A 19,070-nucleotide genomic window follows, 5' to 3' on the forward strand; every position below is an offset into this window, starting at 1 on the left:
TCAAACTCATCTCAAAAGACCGAAAAATGTGAAACGTCCCTGCCATGTGCATTGGCGCACGCCTGTAATCCAAGATATTGGGAGGTTGATGCTGGTGGATTGTTTGAGGTTTTGACTGTAATCCAAGATATTGGGAGGTTGATGCTGGTGGATTGTTTGAGCTCAGAGTTGCAGTGGACCATGCCGATCGCACAAGTTAAGGAATGACAGCGTATACATAGCTTCAGAAAGATTCCTGTAATAGTCAATATTTGTTGTTTTTACCAAACCAATGATCATCGAAAAGAAAGTTCAGTATTTGATGTAACACATAGTCATCAACATATTTTTGGAGCCTTGATGGCAGTGGTGGGATTTGAACCCACGCCTCTTTCGAGACTGGAGCCTAAATCCAGCGCCTTAGACCTCTCGGCCACACTACCACTTATGGATGGAAAAAAGCTGCTTTTTTCCAGTTCATTTCCCTGTATTTTTTCCCATTTTCATGTCAATTCACAACAAAGATGATCTCAAGTCTCCATCAACTCATAGGTTTGTGCATTAACTCAAAAGGATTCCCTTCTTGAATCTCAGACTGCTATCAGAACAAAGACATTGGAGCCACTTTAAATGGACCAGAGATTGTTTCTTATCATAGTCTGCTTCGTTTGGACGTGTCAAACTCATCTCAAAAGACCGAAAAATGTGAAACGTCCCTGCCGTGTGCATTGGCGCACGCCTGTAATCCAAGATATTGGGAGGTTGATGCTGGTGGATTGTTTGAGCTCAGAGCTGCAGTGGACCATGCTGATCGCACAAGTTAAGGAATGACTGCGTATACATAGTTTCAGAAAGATTCCTGTAACAGTCAATATTTGTTGTTTTTACCAAAACAATGATCATCACAAAGGAAGTGTAGTATTTGATGTAACACATAGTCATCAACATATCTTTGAAGCCTGGATGGCAGTGGTGGGATTTGAACCCACGCCTCTTCCGAGACTGGAGCCTTAATCCAGCGCCTTAGACCGCTCGGCCACACTACCACTTATGGACGGAAAAAAGCTACTTTTTTTTTACAGTTAATTTCCCTGTATTTTTTCCCGTTTTCATGTCAATTCATAACAAAGATGATCTCAAGTCTCCATCCACTCATAGGTTTGTGCATTAACTCAAAAGGATTCCCATCTTGAATCTCAGACTGCTATCAGAAAATAGATATTTGATCCACTTTAAATGGACCAGAGATTGTTTCTTATCATAGTCTGCTTCGTTTGGACGTGTCAAACTCATCTCAAAAGACCGAAAAATGTGAAACGTCCCTGCCGTGTGCATTGGCGCACGCCTGTAATCCAAGATATTGGGAGGTTGATGCTGGTGGATTGTTTGAGCTCAGAGCTGCAGTGGACCATGCCGATCGCACAAGTTAAGGAATGACAGCGTATACATAGTTTCAGAAAGATTCCTGTAACAGTCAATATTTGTTGTTTTTACCAAAACAATGATCATCACAAAGAAAGTGTAGTATTTGATGTAACACATAGTCATCAACATATAAACGAGACTGGAGCCTTAATCCAGCGCATTAGACCGCTCGGCCACACTACCACTTATTGATGGAAAAAAGCTGCTTTTTTTCCAGTTAATTTCCCTGTATTTTTTCCCGTTTTCATGTCAATTCATAACAAAGATGATCTCAAGTCTCCATCCACTCATAGGTTTGTGCATTAACTCAAAAGGATTCCCATCTTGAATCTCAGACTGCTATCAGAAAATAGATATTTGATCCACTTTAAATGGACCAGAGATTGTTTCTTATCATAATCTGCTTCGTTTGGACGTGTCAAACTCATCTCAAAAGACCGAAAAATGTGGAACGTCCCTGCCGTGTGCATTGGCGCACGCCTGTAATCCAAGATATTGGGAGGTTGATGCTGGTGGATTGTTTGAGCTCAGAGCTGCAGTGGACCATGCCGATCGCACAAGTTAAGGAATGACTGCGTATACATAGTTTCAGAAAGATTCCTGTAACAGTCAATATTTGTTGTTTTTACCAAACCAATGATCATCACAAAGAAAGTTTAGTATTTGATGTAACACGAAGTGATCAACATATCTTTGGAGCCTTGATGGCAGTGGTGAGATTTGAACCCACACCTCTTCCGAGACTGGAGCCTAAATCCAGCACCTTAAAACTCTCGGCCACACTACCACTTATGGATGGAAAAGAGCTGCTTTTTTTCCAGTTAATTTCCCTGTATTTTTTCCCATTTTCATGTCAATTCACAACAAAGATGATCTCAAGTCTCCATCCACTCATAGGTTTGTGCATTAACTCAAAATGGTTCCCATCTTGAATCTCAGACTGCTATCAGAACATAGACATTTAATCCCCTTTAAATGGACCAGAGATTGTTTCTTATCATAGTCTGCTTCGTTGGATGTGTTAAACTCAACTCAAAAGACCGAAAAATGTGAAACGTCCCTGCCATGTGCATTGGCGCATGCCTGTAATCCAAGATATAGGGAGGTTGATGCTGGTGGATTGTTTGAGGTTTTGACTGTAATCCAAGATATTGGGAGGTTGATGCTGGTGGATTGTTTGAGCTCAGAGCTGCAGTGGACCATGCCGATCGCACAAGTTAAGGAATGACAGCGTATACATAGTTTCAGAAAGATTCCTGTAACATTCAATATTTGTTGTTTTTACCAAACCAATGATCATCACAAAGAAAGTTCAGTATTTGATATAACACATAGTTTTCAACATATCTTTGAAGCATTGATGGCAGTGGTGGGATTTGAACCCACGCCTCTTCCGAGAACTGGAACCTTAATCCAGCCCCTTAGACTGCTCGGCCACACTACCACTTGTGGATAGAAAAAAGCTACTTTTTTTTTCCAGTTAATTTCCCTGTATTTTTCCCGTTTTAATGTCAATTCACAACAAAGGTGATCTCAAGTCTCCATCCACTCATAGGTTTGTGCATTAACTCAAAAGGATTCCCATCTTGAATCTCAGACTGCTATCAGAACAAGGACATTGGATCCCCTTTAAACTGGACCAGAGATTGTTTCTTATCATAGTCTGCTTCGTTTGGACGCGTCAAACTCATCCCAAAAGACCGAAAAATGTGAAACGTCCCTGCCGTTTGCATTGGCGCACGCCTGTAATCCAAGATATTGGGAGGTTGATGCTGGTGGATTGTTTGAGCTCAGAGTTGCAGTGGACCATGGCGATCGCACAAGTTAAGGAATGACTGCGTATACATAGTTTCAGAAAGATTCCTGTAACAGTCAATATTTGTTGTTTTTACCAAACCAATGATCATCACAAAGAAAGTGCAGTATTTGATGCAACACATAGTCATCAACATATCTTTGAAGCCTGGATGGCAGTGGTGGGATTTGAACCCACGCCTCTTCCGAGACTGGAGCCTTAATCCAGCGCCTTCGACCGCTCGGCCACACTACCACTTACGGACGGAAAAAAGCTACTTTTTTTTTTCCAGTTAATTTCCCTGTATTTTTTCCCGTTTTCATGTCAATTCATAACAAAGGTGATCTCAAGTCTCCATCCACTCATAGGTTTGTGCATTAACTCAAAAGGATTCCCATCTTGAATCTCAGACTGCTATCAGAACAAGGACATTGGATCCCCTTTAAACTGGACCAGAGATTGTTTCTTATCATAGTCTGCTTCGTTCGGACGTGTCAAACTCATCCCAAAAGACCGAAAAATGTGAAACGTCCCTGCCGTTTGCATTGGCGCACGCCTGTAATCCAAGATATTGGGAGGTTGATGCTGGTGGATTGTTTGAGCTCAGAGTTGCAGTGGACCATGCCGATCGCACAAGTTAAGGAATGACTGCGTATACATAGTTTCAGAAAGATTCCTGTAACAGTCAATATTTGTTGTTTTTACCAAAACAATGATCATCACAAAGGAAGTGTAGTATTTGATGTAGCACATAGTCATCAACATATCTTTGAAGCCTGGATGGCAGTGGTGGGATTTGAACCCACGCCTCTTCCGAGACTGGAGCCTTAATCCAGCGCCTTAGACCGCTCGGCCACACTACCACCTATGGACGGAAAAAAGCTACTTTTTTTTTACAGTTAATTTCCCTGTATTTTTTCCCGTTTTCATGTCAATTCATAACAAAGATGATCTCAAGTCTCCATCCACTCATAGGTTTGTGCATTAACTCAAAAGGATTCCCATCTTGAATCTCAGACTGCTATCAGAAAATAGATATTTGATCCACTTTAAATGGACCAGAGATTGTTTCTTATCATAGTCTGCTTCGTTTGGACGTGTCAAACTCATCTCAAAAGACCGAAAAATGTGGAACGTCCCTGCCGTGTGCATTGGCGCACGCCTGTAATCCAAGATATTGGGAGGTTGATGCTGGTGGATTGTTTGAGCTCAGAGCTGCAGTGGACCATGCCGATCGCACAAGTTAAGGAATGACTGCGTATACATAGTTTCAGAAAGATTCCTGTAACAGTCAATATTTGTTGTTTTTACCAAACCAATGATCATCACAAAGAAGGTTTAGTATTTGATGTAACACGAAGTGATCAACATATCTTTGGAGCCTTGATGGCAGTGGTGAGATTTGAACCCACACCTCTTCCGAGACTGGAGCCTAAATCCAGCACCTTAGAACTCTCGGCCACACTACCACTTATGGATGGAAAAGAGCTGCTTTTTTTCCAGTTAATTTCCCTGTATTTTTTCCCATTTTCATGTCAATTCACAACAAAGATGATCTCAAGTCTCCATCCACTCATAGGTTTGTGCATTAACTCAAAATGGTTCCCATCTTGAATCTCAGACTGCTATCAGAACATAGACATTTAATCCCCTTTAAATGGACCAGAGATTGTTTCTTATCATAGTCTGCTTCGTTGGACGTGTCAAACTCATCTCAAAAGACCGAAAAATGTGAAACGTCCCTGCCATGTGCATTGGCACACGCCTGTAATCCAAGATATTGGGAGGTTGATGCTGGTGGATTGTTTGAGCTCAGAGCTGCAGTGGACCATGCTGATCGCACAAGTTAAGGAATGACTGCGTATACATAGTTTCAGAAAGATTCCTGTAACAGTCAATATTTGTTGTTTTTACCAAAACAATGATCATCACAAAGGAAGTGAAGTATTTGATGTAACACATAGTCATCAACATATCTTTGAAGCCTGGATGGCAGTGGTGGGATTTGACCCCACGCCTCTTCCGAGACTGGAGCCTTAATCCAGCGCCTTAGACCGCTCGGCCACACTACCACTTATGGACAGAAAAAAGCTACTTTTTTTTTACAGTTAATTTCCCTGTATTTTTTCCCGTTTTCATGTCAATTCATAACAAAGATGATCTCAAGTCTCCATCCACTCATAGGTTTGTGCATTAACTCAAAAGGATTCCCATCTTGAATCTCAGACTGCTATCAGAAAATAGATATTTGATCCACTTTAAATGGACCAGAGATTGTTTCTTATCATAGTCTGCTTCGTTTGGACGTGTCAAACTCATCTCAAAAGACCGAAAAATGTGAAACGTCCCTGCCGTGTGCATTGGCGCACGCCTGTAATCCAAGATATTGGGAGGTTGATGCTGGTGGATTGTTTGAGCTCAGAGCTGCAGTGGACCATGCCGATCGCACAAGTTAAGGAATGACTGCGTATACATAGTTTCAGAAAGATTCCTGTAACAGTCAATATTTGTTGTTTTTACCAAACCAATGATCATCACAAAGAAAGTTTAGTATTTGATGTAACACATAGTCATCAACATATCTTTGGAGCCTTGATGGCAGTGGTGGGATTTGAACCCACGCCTCTTCCGAGACTGGAGCCTTAATCCAGCGCCTTAGACCTCTCGGCCACACTACCACTTATGGATGGAAAAAAGCTGCTTTTTTTCCAGTTAATTTCCCTGTATTTCTTCCCATTTTCATGTCAATTCACAAAAAAGATGATCTCAAGTCTCCATCCACTCATAGGTTTGTGCATTAACTCAAAAGGATTCCCATCTTGAATCTCAGACTGCTATCAGAAAATAGATATTTGATCCACTTTAAATGGACCAGAGATTGTTTCTTATCATAGTCTGCTTCGTTTGGACGTGTCAAACTCATCTCAAAAGACAGAAAATTGTGAAACGTCCCTGCCGTGTGCATTGGCGCACGCCTGTAATACAAGATATTGGGAGGTTGATGCTGGTGGATTGTTTGAGCTCAGAGCTGCAGTGGACCATGCCGATCGCACAAGTTAAGGAATGACTGCGTATACATAGTTTCAGAAAGATTCCTGTAACAGTCAATATTTTTTGTTTTTACCAAAGCAATGATCATCACAAAGAAAGTTTAGTATTTGATGTAACACGAAGTGATCAACATATCTTTGGAGCCTTGATGGCAGTGGTGGGATTTGAACCCACGCCTCTTCCGAGACTGGAGCCTTAATCCAGCACCTTAGACCGCTCGGCCACACTAGCACTTATGGATGGAAAAAAGCTGCTTTTTTTCCAGTTAATTTCCCTGTATTTTTTCCCATTTTCATGTCAATTCACGACAAAGATGATCTCAAGTCTCCATCCACTCATAGGTTTGTGCATTAACTCAAAATGGTTCCCATCTTGAATCTCAGACTGCTATCAGAAAATAGATATTTGATCCACTTTAAATGGACCAGAGATTGTTTCTTATCATAGTCTGCTTCGTTTGGACGGGTCAAACTCATCTCCAAAGACCGAAAAATGTGAAACGTCCCTGCCGTGTGCATTGGCGCACGCCTGTAATCCAAGATATTGGGAGGTTGATGCTGGTGGATTGTTTGAGCTCAGAGCTGCAGTGGACCATGCCGATCGCACAAGTTAAGGAATGACTGCGTATACATAGTTTCAGAAAGATTCCTGTAACAGTCAATATTTGTTGTTTTTACCAAACCAATGATCATCACAAAGAAGGTTTAGTATTTGATGTAACACGAAGTGATCAACATATCTTTGGAGCCTTGATGGCAGTGGTGAGATTTGAACCCACACCTCTTCCGAGACTGGAGCCTAAATCCAGCACCTTAGAACTCTCGGCCACACTACCACTTATGGATGGAAAAGAGCTGCTTTTTTTCCAGTTAATTTCCCTGTATTTTTTCCCATTTTCATGTCAATTCACAACAAAGATGATCTCAAGTCTCCATCCACTCATAGGTTTGTGCATTAACTCAAAATGGTTCCCATCTTGAATCTCAGACTGCTATCAGAACATAGACATTTAATCCCCTTTAAATGGACCAGAGATTGTTTCTTATCATAGTCTGCTTCGTTGGACGTGTCAAACTCATCTCAAAAGACCGAAAAATGTGAAACGTCCCTGCCATGTGCATTGGCACACGCCTGTAATCCAAGATATTGGGAGGTTGATGCTGGTGGATTGTTTGAGCTCAGAGCTGCAGTGGACCATGCTGATCGCACAAGTTAAGGAATGACTGCGTATACATAGTTTCAGAAAGATTCCTGTAACAGTCAATATTTGTTGTTTTTACCAAAACAATGATCATCACAAAGGAAGTGAAGTATTTGATGTAACACATAGTCATCAACATATCTTTGAAGCCTGGATGGCAGTGGTGGGATTTGACCCCACGCCTCTTCCGAGACTGGAGCCTTAATCCAGCGCCTTAGACCGCTCGGCCACACTACCACTTATGGACAGAAAAAAGCTACTTTTTTTTTACAGTTAATTTCCCTGTATTTTTTCCCGTTTTCATGTCAATTCATAACAAAGATGATCTCAAGTCTCCATCCACTCATAGGTTTGTGCATTAACTCAAAAGGATTCCCATCTTGAATCTCAGACTGCTATCAGAAAATAGATATTTGATCCACTTTAAATGGACCAGAGATTGTTTCTTATCATAGTCTGCTTCGTTTGGACGTGTCAAACTCATCTCAAAAGACCGAAAAATGTGAAACGTCCCTGCCGTGTGCATTGGCGCACGCCTGTAATCCAAGATATTGGGAGGTTGATGCTGGTGGATTGTTTGAGCTCAGAGCTGCAGTGGACCATGCCGATCGCACAAGTTAAGGAATGACTGCGTATACATAGTTTCAGAAAGATTCCTGTAACAGTCAATATTTGTTGTTTTTACCAAACCAATGATCATCACAAAGAAAGTTTAGTATTTGATGTAACACATAGTCATCAACATATCTTTGGAGCCTTGATGGCAGTGGTGGGATTTGAACCCACGCCTCTTCCGAGACTGGAGCCTTAATCCAGCGCCTTAGACCTCTCGGCCACACTACCACTTATGGATGGAAAAAAGCTGCTTTTTTTCCAGTTAATTTCCCTGTATTTCTTCCCATTTTCATGTCAATTCACAAAAAAGATGATCTCAAGTCTCCATCCACTCATAGGTTTGTGCATTAACTCAAAAGGATTCCCATCTTGAATCTCAGACTGCTATCAGAAAATAGATATTTGATCCACTTTAAATGGACCAGAGATTGTTTCTTATCATAGTCTGCTTCGTTTGGACGTGTCAAACTCATCTCAAAAGACAGAAAATTGTGAAACGTCCCTGCCGTGTGCATTGGCGCACGCCTGTAATACAAGATATTGGGAGGTTGATGCTGGTGGATTGTTTGAGCTCAGAGCTGCAGTGGACCATGCCGATCGCACAAGTTAAGGAATGACTGCGTATACATAGTTTCAGAAAGATTCCTGTAACAGTCAATATTTTTTGTTTTTACCAAAGCAATGATCATCACAAAGAAAGTTTAGTATTTGATGTAACACGAAGTGATCAACATATCTTTGGAGCCTTGATGGCAGTGGTGGGATTTGAACCCACGCCTCTTCCGAGACTGGAGCCTTAATCCAGCACCTTAGACCGCTCGGCCACACTAGCACTTATGGATGGAAAAAAGCTGCTTTTTTTCCAGTTAATTTCCCTGTATTTTTTCCCATTTTCATGTCAATTCACGACAAAGATGATCTCAAGTCTCCATCCACTCATAGGTTTGTGCATTAACTCAAAATGGTTCCCATCTTGAATCTCAGACTGCTATCAGAAAATAGATATTTGATCCACTTTAAATGGACCAGAGATTGTTTCTTATCATAGTCTGCTTCGTTTGGACGGGTCAAACTCATCTCCAAAGACCGAAAAATGTGAAACGTCCCTGCCGTGTGCATTGGCGCACGCCTGTAATCCAAGATATTGGGAGGTTGATGCTGGTGGATTGTTTGAGCTCAGAGCTGCAGTGGACCATCCCGATCGCACAAGTTAAGGAATGACTGCGTATACATAGTTTCAGAAAGATTCCTGTAACAGTCAATATTTGTTGTTTTTACCAAACCAATGATCATCACAAAGAAAGTTTAGTATTTGATGTAACACGAAGTGATCAACATATCTTTGGAGCCTTGATGGCAGTGGTGAGATTTGAACCCACACCTCTTCCGAGACTGGAGCCTAAATCCAGCACCTTAGAACTCTCGGCCACACTACCACTTATGGATGGAAAAGAGCTGCTTTTTTCCAGTTAATTTCCCTGTATTTTTTCCCATTTTCATGTCAATTCACAACAAAGATGATCTCAAGTCTCCATCCACTCATAGGTTTGTGCATTAACTCAAAATGGTTCCCATCTTGAATCTCAGACTGCTATCAGAACATAGACATTTAATCCCCTTTAAATGGACCAGAGATTGTTTCTTATCATAGTCTGCTTCGTTGGACGTGTCAAACTCATCTCAAAAGACCGAAAAATGTGAAACGTCCCTGCCATGTGCATTGGCGCACGCCTGTAATCCATGATATTGGGCGGTTGATGCTGGTGGATTGTTTGAGCTCAGAGTTGCAGTGGACCATGCCGATCGCACAAGTTAAGGAATGACTGCGTATACATAACTTCAGAAAGATTCCTGTAATAGTCAATATTTGTTGTTTTTACCAAACCAATGATCATCACAAAGAAAGTTCAGTATTTGATATAACACATAGTTTTCAACATATCTTTGAAGCCTTGATGGCAGTGGTGGGATTTGAACCCACGCCTCTTCCGAGAACTGGACCGTTAATCCAGCCCCTTAGACCGCTCGGCCACACTACCACTTTTGGATGGAAAAAAGCTGCTTTTTTTCCAGTTAATTTCCCTTTATTTTTTCCCATTTTCATGTCAATTCACAACAAAGATGATCTCAAGTCTCCATCCACTCATAGGTTTGTGCATCAACTCAAAATGTTTCCCATCTTGAATCTCAGATTGCTATCAGAACATAGATATTTGATCCACTTTAAATGGACCAGAGATTGTTTCTTCTTATCATAATCTGCTTCGTTTGGACGTGTCAAACTCATCTCAAAAGACCGAAAAATGTGAAACGTCCCTGCCGTGTGCATTGGCGCACGCCTGTAATCCAAGATATTTGGAGGTTGATGCTGGTGGATTGTTTGAACTCAGAGCTGCAGTGGACCATGCTGATCGCACAAGTTAAGGAATGACTGCGTATACATAGTTTCAGAAAGATTCCTGTAACAGTCAATATTTGTTGTTTTTACCAAAACAATGATCATCACAAAGAAAGTGTAGTATTTGATGTAATACATAGTCATCAACATATCTTTGAAGCCTGGATGGCAGTGGTGGGATTTGAACCCACGCCTCTTCTGAGACTGGAGCCTTAATCCAGCACCTTAGACCGCTCGGCCACACTACCACTTATGAATGGAAAAAAGCTACTTTTTTTTTACAGTTAATTTCCCTGTATTTTTTCCCGTTTTCATGTCAATTCATAACAAAGATGATCTCAAGTCTCCATCCACTCATAGGTTTGTGCATTAACTCAAAAGGATTCCCATCTTGAATCTCAGACTGCTATCAGAACAAGGACATTGGATCCCCTTTACACTGAACCAGAGATTGTTTCTTATCATAGTCTGCTTCGTTTGGACGTGTCAAACTCATCTCAAAAGACCGAAAAATGTGAAACGTCCCTGCCGTGTGCATTGGCGCACGCCTGTAATACAAGATATTGGGAGGTTGATGCTGGTGGATTGTTTGAGCTCAGAGTTGCAGTGGACCATGCCGATCGCACAAGTTAAGGAATGACTCCGTATACATAGTTTCAGAAAGATTCCTGTAACAGTCAATATTTGTTGTTTTTACCAAACCAATGATCATCACAAAGAAAGTGTAGTATTTGATGCAACACATAGTCATCAACATATCTTTGAAGCCTGGATGGCAGTGGTGGGATTTGAACCCACGCCTCTTCCAAGACTGGAGCCTTAATCCAGCGCCTTAGACCGCTCGGCCACACTACCACTTACGGATGGGAAAAAAGCTGCTTTTTTCCAGTTAATTTCCCTGTATTTTTTCCCATTTTCATGTCAATTCACAACAAAGATGATCTCAAGTCTCCATCCACTCATAGGTTTGTGCATTAACTTAAAATGGTTCCCATCTTGAATCTCAGACTGCTATCAGAACAAAGACATTGGATCCACTTTAAATGGACCAGAGATTGTTTCTTATCATAGTCTGCTTCGTTTGGACGTGTCAAACTCATCTCAAAAGACCGAAAAATGTGAAACTTCCCTGCCGTGTGCATTGGCGCACGACTGTAATCCAAGATATTGGGAGGTTGATGCTGGCGGATTGTTTGAGCTCAGAGCTGCAGTGGACCATGCCGATCGCACAAGTTAAGGAATGACTGCGTATACATAGTTTCAGAAAGATTCCTGTAACAGTCAATATTTGTTGATTTTACCAAAACAATGATCATCACAAAGAAGGTGTAGTATTTGATGTAACACATAGTCATCAACATATCTTTGAAGCCTTGATGGCAGTGGTGGGATTTGAACCCACGCCTCTTCCGAGACTGGAGCCTTAATCCAGCGCCTTAGACCGCTCGGCCACACTACCACTTATGGACTGAAAAAAGCAGCTTTTTTTCAAGTTAATTTCCCTGTATTTTTTCCCATTTTCATGTCAATTCACAACAAAGATGATCTCAAGTCTCCATCCACTCATAGGTTTGTGCATTAACTCAAAATGGTTCCCATCTTGAATCTCAGACTGCTATCAGAACATAGACATTTAATCCCCTTTAAATGGACCAGAGATTGTTTCTTATCATAGTCTGCTTCGTTGGACGTGTCAAACTCATCTCAAAAGACCGAAAAATGTGAAACGTCCCTGCCATGTGCATTGGCACACGCCTGTAATCCAAGATATTGGGAGGTTGATGCTGGTGGATTGTTTGAGCTCAGAGTTGCAGTGGACCATGCCGATCGCACAAGTTAAGGAATGACTGCGTATACATAGTTTCAGAAAGATTCCTGTATCAGTCAATATTTGTTGTTTTAACCAAAACAATGATCATCACAAAGAAAGTGTAGTATTTGATGTAACACATAGTCATCAACATATCTTTGGAGCCTTGATGGCAGTGGTGGGATTTGAACCCACGCCTCTTCCGAGACTGGAGCCTAAATCCAGCGCCTTAGACCTCTCGGCCACACTACCACTTACGGATGGAAAAAAGCTGCTTTTTTTCCCAGTTAATTTCACTGTAATTCTTCCCATTTTCATGTCAATTCACAAAAAAGATGATCTCAAGTCTCCATCCACTCATAGGTTTGTGCATTAACTCAAAATGGTTCCCATCTTGAATCTCAGACTGCTATCAGAACATAGACATTTAATCCCCTTTAAATGGACCAGAGATTGTTTCTTATCATAGTCTGCTTCGTTGGACATAGTTTCAGAAAGATTCCTGTAACAGTCAATATTTGTTGTTTTTACCAAAACAATGATCATCCCAAAGAAAGTGTAGTATTTGATGTAACACATAGTCATCAACATATCTTTGAAGCCTTGATGGCAGTGGTGGGATTTGAACCCACGCCTCTTCCGAGACTGGAGCCTTAATCCAGCGCCTTAGACCGCTCGGCCACACTACCACTTATGGATGGAAAAAAGCAACTTTTTTTTTCGAGTTAATTTCCCTGTATTTTTCCCATTTTCATGTCAATTCACAACAAAGATGATCTCAAGTCTCCATCCACTCATAGGTTTGTGCATTAACTCAAAATGGTTCCCATCTTGAATCTCAGACTGCTATCAGAACATAGACATTTGATCCCCTTTAAATGGACCAGAGATTGTTTCTTATCATAGTCTGCTTCGTTTGGACGTGTCAAACTCATCTCAAAAAACCGAAAAATGTGAAACGTCCCTGCCGTGTGCATTGGCGCACGCCTGTAATCCAAGATCTTGGGAGGTTGATGCTGGTGGATTGTTTGAGCTCAGAGTTGCAGTGGACCATACCGATCGCACAAGTTAAGGAATGACAGCGTATACATAGTTTCAGAAAGATTCCTGTAACAGTCAATATTTGTTGTTTTTACCAAACCAATGATCATCACAAAGAAAGTGTAGTATTTGATGCAACACATAGTCATCAACATATCTTTGAAGCCTGGATGGCAGTGGTGGGATTTGAACCCACGCCTCTTCCGAGACTGGAGCCTTAATCCAGCACCTTAGACCGCTCGGCCACACTACCACTTATGGATGGAAAAAAGCTGCTTTTTTCCAGTTATTTTCCCTGTATTTTTTCCCATTTTCATGTCAATTCACAACAAAGATGATCTCAAGTCTCCATCCACTCATAGGTTTGTGCATTAACTCAAAATGGTTCCCATCTTGAATCTCAGACTGCTATCAGAACATAGACATTTAATCCCCTTTAAATGAACCAGAGATTGTTTCTTATCATAGTCTGCTTCGTTGGACATAGTTTCAGAAAGATTCCTGTAACAGTCAATATTTGTTGTTTTTACCAAAACAATGATCATCACAAAGAAAGTGTAGTATTTGATGTAACACATAGTCATCAACATATCTTTGAAGCCTTGATGGCAGTGGTGGGATTTGAACCCACGCCTCTTCCGAGACTGGAGCCTTAATCCAGCGCCTTAGACCGCTCGGCCACACTACCACTTATGGATGGAAAAAAGCAACTTTTTTTTCGAGTTAATTTCCCTGTATTTTTCCCATTTTCATGTCAATTCACAACAAAGATGATCTTAAGTCTCCATCCACTCATAGGTTTGTGCATTAACTCAAAATGGTTCCCATCTTGAATCTCAGACTGCTATCAGAACATAGACATTTGATCCCCTTTAAATGGACCAGAGATTGTTTCTTATCATAGTCTGCTTCGTTTGGACGTGTCAAACTCATCTCAAAAAAACGAAAAATGTGAAACGTCCCTGCCGTGTGCATTGGCGCACGCCTGTAATCCAAGATCTTGGGAGGTTGATGCTGGTGGATTGTTTGAGGTTTTGACTGTAATCCAAGATATTGGGAGGTTGATGCTGGTGGATTGTTTGAGCTCAGAGTTGCAGTGGACCATGCCGATCGCACAAGTTAAGGAATGACTGCGTATACATAGTTTCAGAAAGATTCCTGTAACAGTCAATATTTGTTGTTTTTACCAAACCAATGATCATCACAAAGAAAGTGTAGTATTTGATGCAACACATAGTCATCAACATATCTTTGAAGCCTGGATGGCAGTGGTGGGATTTGAACCCACGCCTCTTCCGAGACTGGAGCCTTAATCCAGCACCTTAGACCGCTCGGCCACACTACCACTTATGGATGGAAAAAAGCTGCTTTTTTCCAGTTAATTTCCCTGTATTTTTTCCCATTTTCATGTCAATTCACAACAAAGATGATCTCAAGTCTCCATCCACTCATAGGTTTGTGCATTAACTCAAAATGGTTCCCATCTTGAATCTCAGACTGCTATCAGAACATAGACATTTAATCCCCTTTAAATGGACCAGAGATTGTTTCTTATCATAGTCTGCTTCGTTGGACATAGTTTCAGAAAGATTCCTGTAACAGTCAATATTTGTTGTTTTTACCAAAACAATGATCATCCCAAAGAAAGTGTAGTATTTGATGTAACACATAGTCATCAACATATCTTTGAAGCCTTGATGGCAGTGGTGGGATTTGAACCCACGCCTCTTCCGAGACTGGAGCCTTAATCCAGCGCCTTAGACCGCTCGGCCACACTACCACTTATGGATGGAAAAAAGCAACTTTTTTTTTCGAGTTAATTTCCCTGTATTTTTCCCATTTTCATGTCAATTCACAACAAAGATGATCTCAAGTCTCCATCCACTCATAGGTTTGTGCATTAACTCAAAATGATTCCCATCTTGAATCTCAGACTGCTATCAGAACATAGACATTTGATCCCCTTTAAATGGACCAGAGATTGTTTCTTATCATAGTCTGCTTCGTTTGGACGTGTCAAACTCATCTCAAAAAACCGAAAAATGTGAAACGTCCCTGCCGTGTGCATTGGCGCACGCCTGTAATCCAAGATCTTGGGAGGTTGATGCTGGTGGATTGTTTGAGGTTTTGACTGTAATCCAAGATATTGGGAGGTTGATGCTGGTGGATTGTTTGAGCTCAGAGTTGCAGTGGACCATGCCGATCGCACAAGTTAAGGAATGACTGCGTATACATAGTTTCAGAAAGATTCCTGTAACAGTCAATATTTGTTGTTTTTACCAAACCAATGATCATCACAAAGAAAGTGTAGTATTTGATGCAACACATAGTCATCAACATATCTTTGAAGCCTGGATGGCAGTGGTGGGATTTGAACCCACGCCTCTTCCGAGACTGGAGCCTTAATCCAGCACCTTAGACCGCTCTTCCACACTACCACTTATGGATGGAAAAAAGCTGCTTTTTTCCAGTTAATTTCCCTGTATTTTTTCCCATTTTCATGTCAATTCACAACAAAGATGATCTCAAGTCTCCATCCACTCATAGGTTTGTGCATTAACTCAAAATGGTTCCCATCTTGAATCTCAGACTGCTATCAGAACATAGACATTTAATCCCCTTTAAATGGACCAGAGATTGTTTCTTATCATAGTCTGCTTCGTTGGACATAGTTTCAGAAAGATTCCTGTAACAGTCAATATTTGTTGTTTTTACCAAAACAATGATCATCCCAAAGAAAGTGTAGTATTTGATGTAACACATAGTCATCAACATATCTTTGAAGCCTTGATGGCAGTGGTGGGATTTGAACCCACGCCTCTTCCGAGACTGGAGCCTTAATCCAGCGCCTTAGACCGCTCGGCCACACTACCACTTATGGATGGAAAAAAGCAACTTTTTTTTTCGAGTTAATTTCCCTGTTTTTTTCCCATTTTCATGTCAATTCACAACAAAGATGATCTCAAGTCTCCATCCACTCATAGGTTTGTGCATTAACTCAAAATGGTTCCCATCTTGAATCTCAGACTGCTATCAGAACATAGACATTTGATCCCCTTTAAATGGACCAGAGATTGTTTCTTATCATAGTCTGCTTCGTTTGGACGTGTCAAACTCATCTCAAAAAACCGAAAAATGTGAAACGTCCCTGCCGTGTGCATTGGCGCACGCCTGTAATCCAAGATCTTGGGAGGTTGATGCTGGTGGATTGTTTGAGCTCAGAGTTGCAGTGGACCATACCGATCGCACAAGTTAAGGAATGACAGCGTATACATAGTTTCAGAAAGATTCCTGTAACAGTCAATATTTGTTGTTTTTACCAAACCAATGATCATCACAAAGAAAGTGTAGTATTTGATGCAACACATAGTCATCAACATATCTTTGAAGCCTGGATGGCAGTGGTGGGATTTGAACCCACGCCTCTTCCGAGACTGGAGCCTTAATCCAGCACCTTAGACCGCTCGGCCACACTACCACTTATGGATGGAAAAAAGCTGCTTTTTTCCAGTTAATTTCCCTGTATTTTTTCCCATTTTCATGTCAATTCACAACAAAGATGATCTCAAGTCTCCATCCACTCATAGGTTTGTGCATTAACTCAAAATGGTTCCCATCTTGAATCTCAGACTGCTATCAGAACATAGACATTTAATCCCCTTTAAATGAACCAGAGATTGTTTCTTATCATAGTCTGCTTCGTTGGACATAGTTTCAGAAAGATTCCTGTAACAGTCAATATTTGTTGTTTTTACCAAAACAATGATCATCACAAAGAAAGTGTAGTATTTGATGTAACACATAGTCATCAACATATCTTTGAAGCCTTGATGGCAGTGGTGGGATTTGAACCCACGCCTCTTCCGAGACTGGAGCCTTAATCCAGCGCCTTAGACCGCTCGGCCACACTACCACTTATGGATGGAAAAAAGCAACTTTTTTTTTCGAGTTAATTTCCCTGTTTTTTTCCCATTTTCATGTCAATTCACAACAAAGATGATCTCAAGTCTCCATCCACTCATAGGTTTGTGCATTAACTCAAAATGGTTCCCATCTTGAATCTCAGACTGCTATCAGAACATAGACATTTGATCCCCTTTAAATGGACCAGAGATTGTTTCTTATCATAGTCTGCTTCGTTTGGACGTGTCAAACTCATCTCAAAAAACCGAAAAATGTGAAACGTCCCTGCCGTGTGCATTGGCGCACGCCTGTAATCCAAGATCTTGGGAGGTTGATGCTGGTGGATTGTTTGAGCTCAGAGTTGCAGTGGACCATACCGATCGCACAAGTTAAGGAATGACAGCGTATACATAGTTTCAGAAAGATTCCTGTAACAGTCAATATTTGTTGTTTTTACCAAACCAATGATCATCACAAAGAAAGTGTAGTATTTGATGCAACACATAGTCATCAACATATCTTTGAAGCCTGGATGGCAGTGGTGGGATTTGAACCCACGCCTCTTCCGAGACTGGAGCCTTAATCCAGCACCTTAGACCGCTCGGCCACACTACCACTTATGGATGGAAAAAAGCTGCTTTTTTCCAGTTAATTTCCCTGTATTTTTTCCCATTTTCATGTCAATTCACAACAAAGATGATCTCAAGTCTCCATCCACTCATAGGTTTGTGCATTAACTCAAAATGGTTCCCATCTTGAATCTCAGACTGCTATCAGAACATAGACATTTAATCCCCTTTAAATGAACCAGAGATTGTTTCTTATCATAGTCTGCTTCGTTGGACATAGTTTCAGAAAGATTCCTGTAACAGTCAATATTTGTTGTTTTTACCAAAACAATGATCATCACAAAGAAAGTGTAGTATTTGATGTAACACATAGTCATCAACATATCTTTGAAGCCTTGATGGCAGTGGTGGGATTTGAACCCACGCCTCTTCCGAGACTGGAGCCTTAATCCAGCGCCTTAGACCGCTCGGCCACACTACCACTTATGGATGGAAAAAAGCAACTTTTTTTTTCGAGTTAATTTCCCTGTATTTTTCCCATTTTCATGTCAATTCACAACAAAGATGATCTTAAGTCTCCATCCACTCATAGGTTTGTGCATTAACTCAAAATGGTTCCCATCTTGAATCTCAGACTGCTATCAGAACATAGACATTTGATCCCCTTTAAATGGACCAGAGATTGTTTCTTATCATAGTCTGCTTCGTTTGGACGTGTCAAACTCATCTCAAAAAACCGAAAAATGTGAAACGTCCCTGCCGTGTGCATTGGCGCACGCCTGTAATCCAAGATCTTGGGAGGTTGATGCTGGTGGATTGTTTGAGGTTTTGACTGTAATCCAAGATATTGGGAGGTTGATGCTGGTGGATTGTTTGAGCTCAGAGTTGCAGTGGACCATGCCGATCGCACAAGTTAAGGAATGACTGCGTATACATAGTTTCAGAAAGATTCCTGTAACAGTCAATATTTGTTGTTTTTACCAAACCAATGATCATCACAAAGAAAGTGTAGTATTTGATGCAACACATAGTCATCAACATATCTTTGAAGCCTGGATGGCAGTGGTGGGATTTGAACCCACGCCTCTTCCGAGACTGGAGCCTTAATCCAGCACCTTAGACCGCTCGGCCACACTACCACTTATGGATGGAAAAAAGCTGCTTTTTTCCAGTTAATTTCCCTGTATTTTTTCCCATTTTCATGTCAATTCACAACAAAGATGATCTCAAGTCTCCATCCACTCATAGGTTTGTGCATTAACTCAAAATGGTTCCCATCTTGA

At 41.1% G+C, this 19,070-nt stretch overlaps 25 non-coding genes across 25 annotated transcripts; all 25 read right to left on the minus strand.

Moving 5' to 3' along the window:
* Positions 1-340: 340 nt before the first annotated feature.
* Positions 341-422, minus strand: trnal-uag (transfer RNA leucine (anticodon UAG)). Its single transcript has one exon. It is a non-coding gene; the product is annotated as a tRNA-Leu (tRNA).
* Positions 423-943: 521 nt separating this feature from the next.
* Positions 944-1,025, minus strand: trnal-aag (transfer RNA leucine (anticodon AAG)). The gene has a single exon. It is a non-coding gene; the product is annotated as a tRNA-Leu (tRNA).
* Positions 1,026-3,372: 2,347 nt separating this feature from the next.
* trnal-aag (transfer RNA leucine (anticodon AAG)) lies at positions 3,373-3,454 on the minus strand. The gene has a single exon. It is a non-coding gene; the product is annotated as a tRNA-Leu (tRNA).
* Positions 3,455-3,980: 526 nt separating this feature from the next.
* Positions 3,981-4,062, minus strand: trnal-aag (transfer RNA leucine (anticodon AAG)). Its single transcript has one exon. It is a non-coding gene; the product is annotated as a tRNA-Leu (tRNA).
* Positions 4,063-5,189: 1,127 nt separating this feature from the next.
* trnal-aag (transfer RNA leucine (anticodon AAG)) lies at positions 5,190-5,271 on the minus strand. Its single transcript has one exon. It is a non-coding gene; the product is annotated as a tRNA-Leu (tRNA).
* Positions 5,272-5,795: 524 nt separating this feature from the next.
* On the minus strand, positions 5,796-5,877 carry trnal-aag (transfer RNA leucine (anticodon AAG)). Its single transcript has one exon. It is a non-coding gene; the product is annotated as a tRNA-Leu (tRNA).
* A 522-nt stretch (positions 5,878-6,399) lies between these two features.
* Positions 6,400-6,481, minus strand: trnal-aag (transfer RNA leucine (anticodon AAG)). The gene has a single exon. It is a non-coding gene; the product is annotated as a tRNA-Leu (tRNA).
* A 1,125-nt stretch (positions 6,482-7,606) lies between these two features.
* On the minus strand, positions 7,607-7,688 carry trnal-aag (transfer RNA leucine (anticodon AAG)). The gene has a single exon. It is a non-coding gene; the product is annotated as a tRNA-Leu (tRNA).
* Positions 7,689-8,212: 524 nt separating this feature from the next.
* Positions 8,213-8,294, minus strand: trnal-aag (transfer RNA leucine (anticodon AAG)). Its single transcript has one exon. It is a non-coding gene; the product is annotated as a tRNA-Leu (tRNA).
* A 522-nt stretch (positions 8,295-8,816) lies between these two features.
* On the minus strand, positions 8,817-8,898 carry trnal-aag (transfer RNA leucine (anticodon AAG)). The gene has a single exon. It is a non-coding gene; the product is annotated as a tRNA-Leu (tRNA).
* Positions 8,899-10,630: 1,732 nt separating this feature from the next.
* On the minus strand, positions 10,631-10,712 carry trnal-aag (transfer RNA leucine (anticodon AAG)). The gene has a single exon. It is a non-coding gene; the product is annotated as a tRNA-Leu (tRNA).
* Positions 10,713-11,237: 525 nt separating this feature from the next.
* trnal-aag (transfer RNA leucine (anticodon AAG)) lies at positions 11,238-11,319 on the minus strand. The gene has a single exon. It is a non-coding gene; the product is annotated as a tRNA-Leu (tRNA).
* Positions 11,320-11,841: 522 nt separating this feature from the next.
* trnal-aag (transfer RNA leucine (anticodon AAG)) lies at positions 11,842-11,923 on the minus strand. The gene has a single exon. It is a non-coding gene; the product is annotated as a tRNA-Leu (tRNA).
* Positions 11,924-12,444: 521 nt separating this feature from the next.
* On the minus strand, positions 12,445-12,526 carry trnal-uag (transfer RNA leucine (anticodon UAG)). Its single transcript has one exon. It is a non-coding gene; the product is annotated as a tRNA-Leu (tRNA).
* Positions 12,527-12,881: 355 nt separating this feature from the next.
* On the minus strand, positions 12,882-12,963 carry trnal-aag (transfer RNA leucine (anticodon AAG)). The gene has a single exon. It is a non-coding gene; the product is annotated as a tRNA-Leu (tRNA).
* A 523-nt stretch (positions 12,964-13,486) lies between these two features.
* trnal-aag (transfer RNA leucine (anticodon AAG)) lies at positions 13,487-13,568 on the minus strand. Its single transcript has one exon. It is a non-coding gene; the product is annotated as a tRNA-Leu (tRNA).
* A 353-nt stretch (positions 13,569-13,921) lies between these two features.
* trnal-aag (transfer RNA leucine (anticodon AAG)) lies at positions 13,922-14,003 on the minus strand. Its single transcript has one exon. It is a non-coding gene; the product is annotated as a tRNA-Leu (tRNA).
* A 575-nt stretch (positions 14,004-14,578) lies between these two features.
* Positions 14,579-14,660, minus strand: trnal-aag (transfer RNA leucine (anticodon AAG)). The gene has a single exon. It is a non-coding gene; the product is annotated as a tRNA-Leu (tRNA).
* A 353-nt stretch (positions 14,661-15,013) lies between these two features.
* On the minus strand, positions 15,014-15,095 carry trnal-aag (transfer RNA leucine (anticodon AAG)). The gene has a single exon. It is a non-coding gene; the product is annotated as a tRNA-Leu (tRNA).
* Positions 15,096-16,106: 1,011 nt separating this feature from the next.
* trnal-aag (transfer RNA leucine (anticodon AAG)) lies at positions 16,107-16,188 on the minus strand. The gene has a single exon. It is a non-coding gene; the product is annotated as a tRNA-Leu (tRNA).
* A 523-nt stretch (positions 16,189-16,711) lies between these two features.
* trnal-aag (transfer RNA leucine (anticodon AAG)) lies at positions 16,712-16,793 on the minus strand. Its single transcript has one exon. It is a non-coding gene; the product is annotated as a tRNA-Leu (tRNA).
* A 353-nt stretch (positions 16,794-17,146) lies between these two features.
* Positions 17,147-17,228, minus strand: trnal-aag (transfer RNA leucine (anticodon AAG)). Its single transcript has one exon. It is a non-coding gene; the product is annotated as a tRNA-Leu (tRNA).
* Positions 17,229-17,751: 523 nt separating this feature from the next.
* On the minus strand, positions 17,752-17,833 carry trnal-aag (transfer RNA leucine (anticodon AAG)). Its single transcript has one exon. It is a non-coding gene; the product is annotated as a tRNA-Leu (tRNA).
* Positions 17,834-18,186: 353 nt separating this feature from the next.
* trnal-aag (transfer RNA leucine (anticodon AAG)) lies at positions 18,187-18,268 on the minus strand. Its single transcript has one exon. It is a non-coding gene; the product is annotated as a tRNA-Leu (tRNA).
* A 576-nt stretch (positions 18,269-18,844) lies between these two features.
* On the minus strand, positions 18,845-18,926 carry trnal-aag (transfer RNA leucine (anticodon AAG)). The gene has a single exon. It is a non-coding gene; the product is annotated as a tRNA-Leu (tRNA).
* Between the last annotated feature and the right edge of the window lie 144 nt (positions 18,927-19,070).

Source organism: Cololabis saira, chromosome 2 (assembly GCF_033807715.1).
Source record: "Cololabis saira isolate AMF1-May2022 chromosome 2, fColSai1.1, whole genome shotgun sequence".
In the NCBI taxonomy this organism is placed as follows: Eukaryota; Metazoa; Chordata; class Actinopteri; order Beloniformes; family Belonidae; genus Cololabis; species Cololabis saira.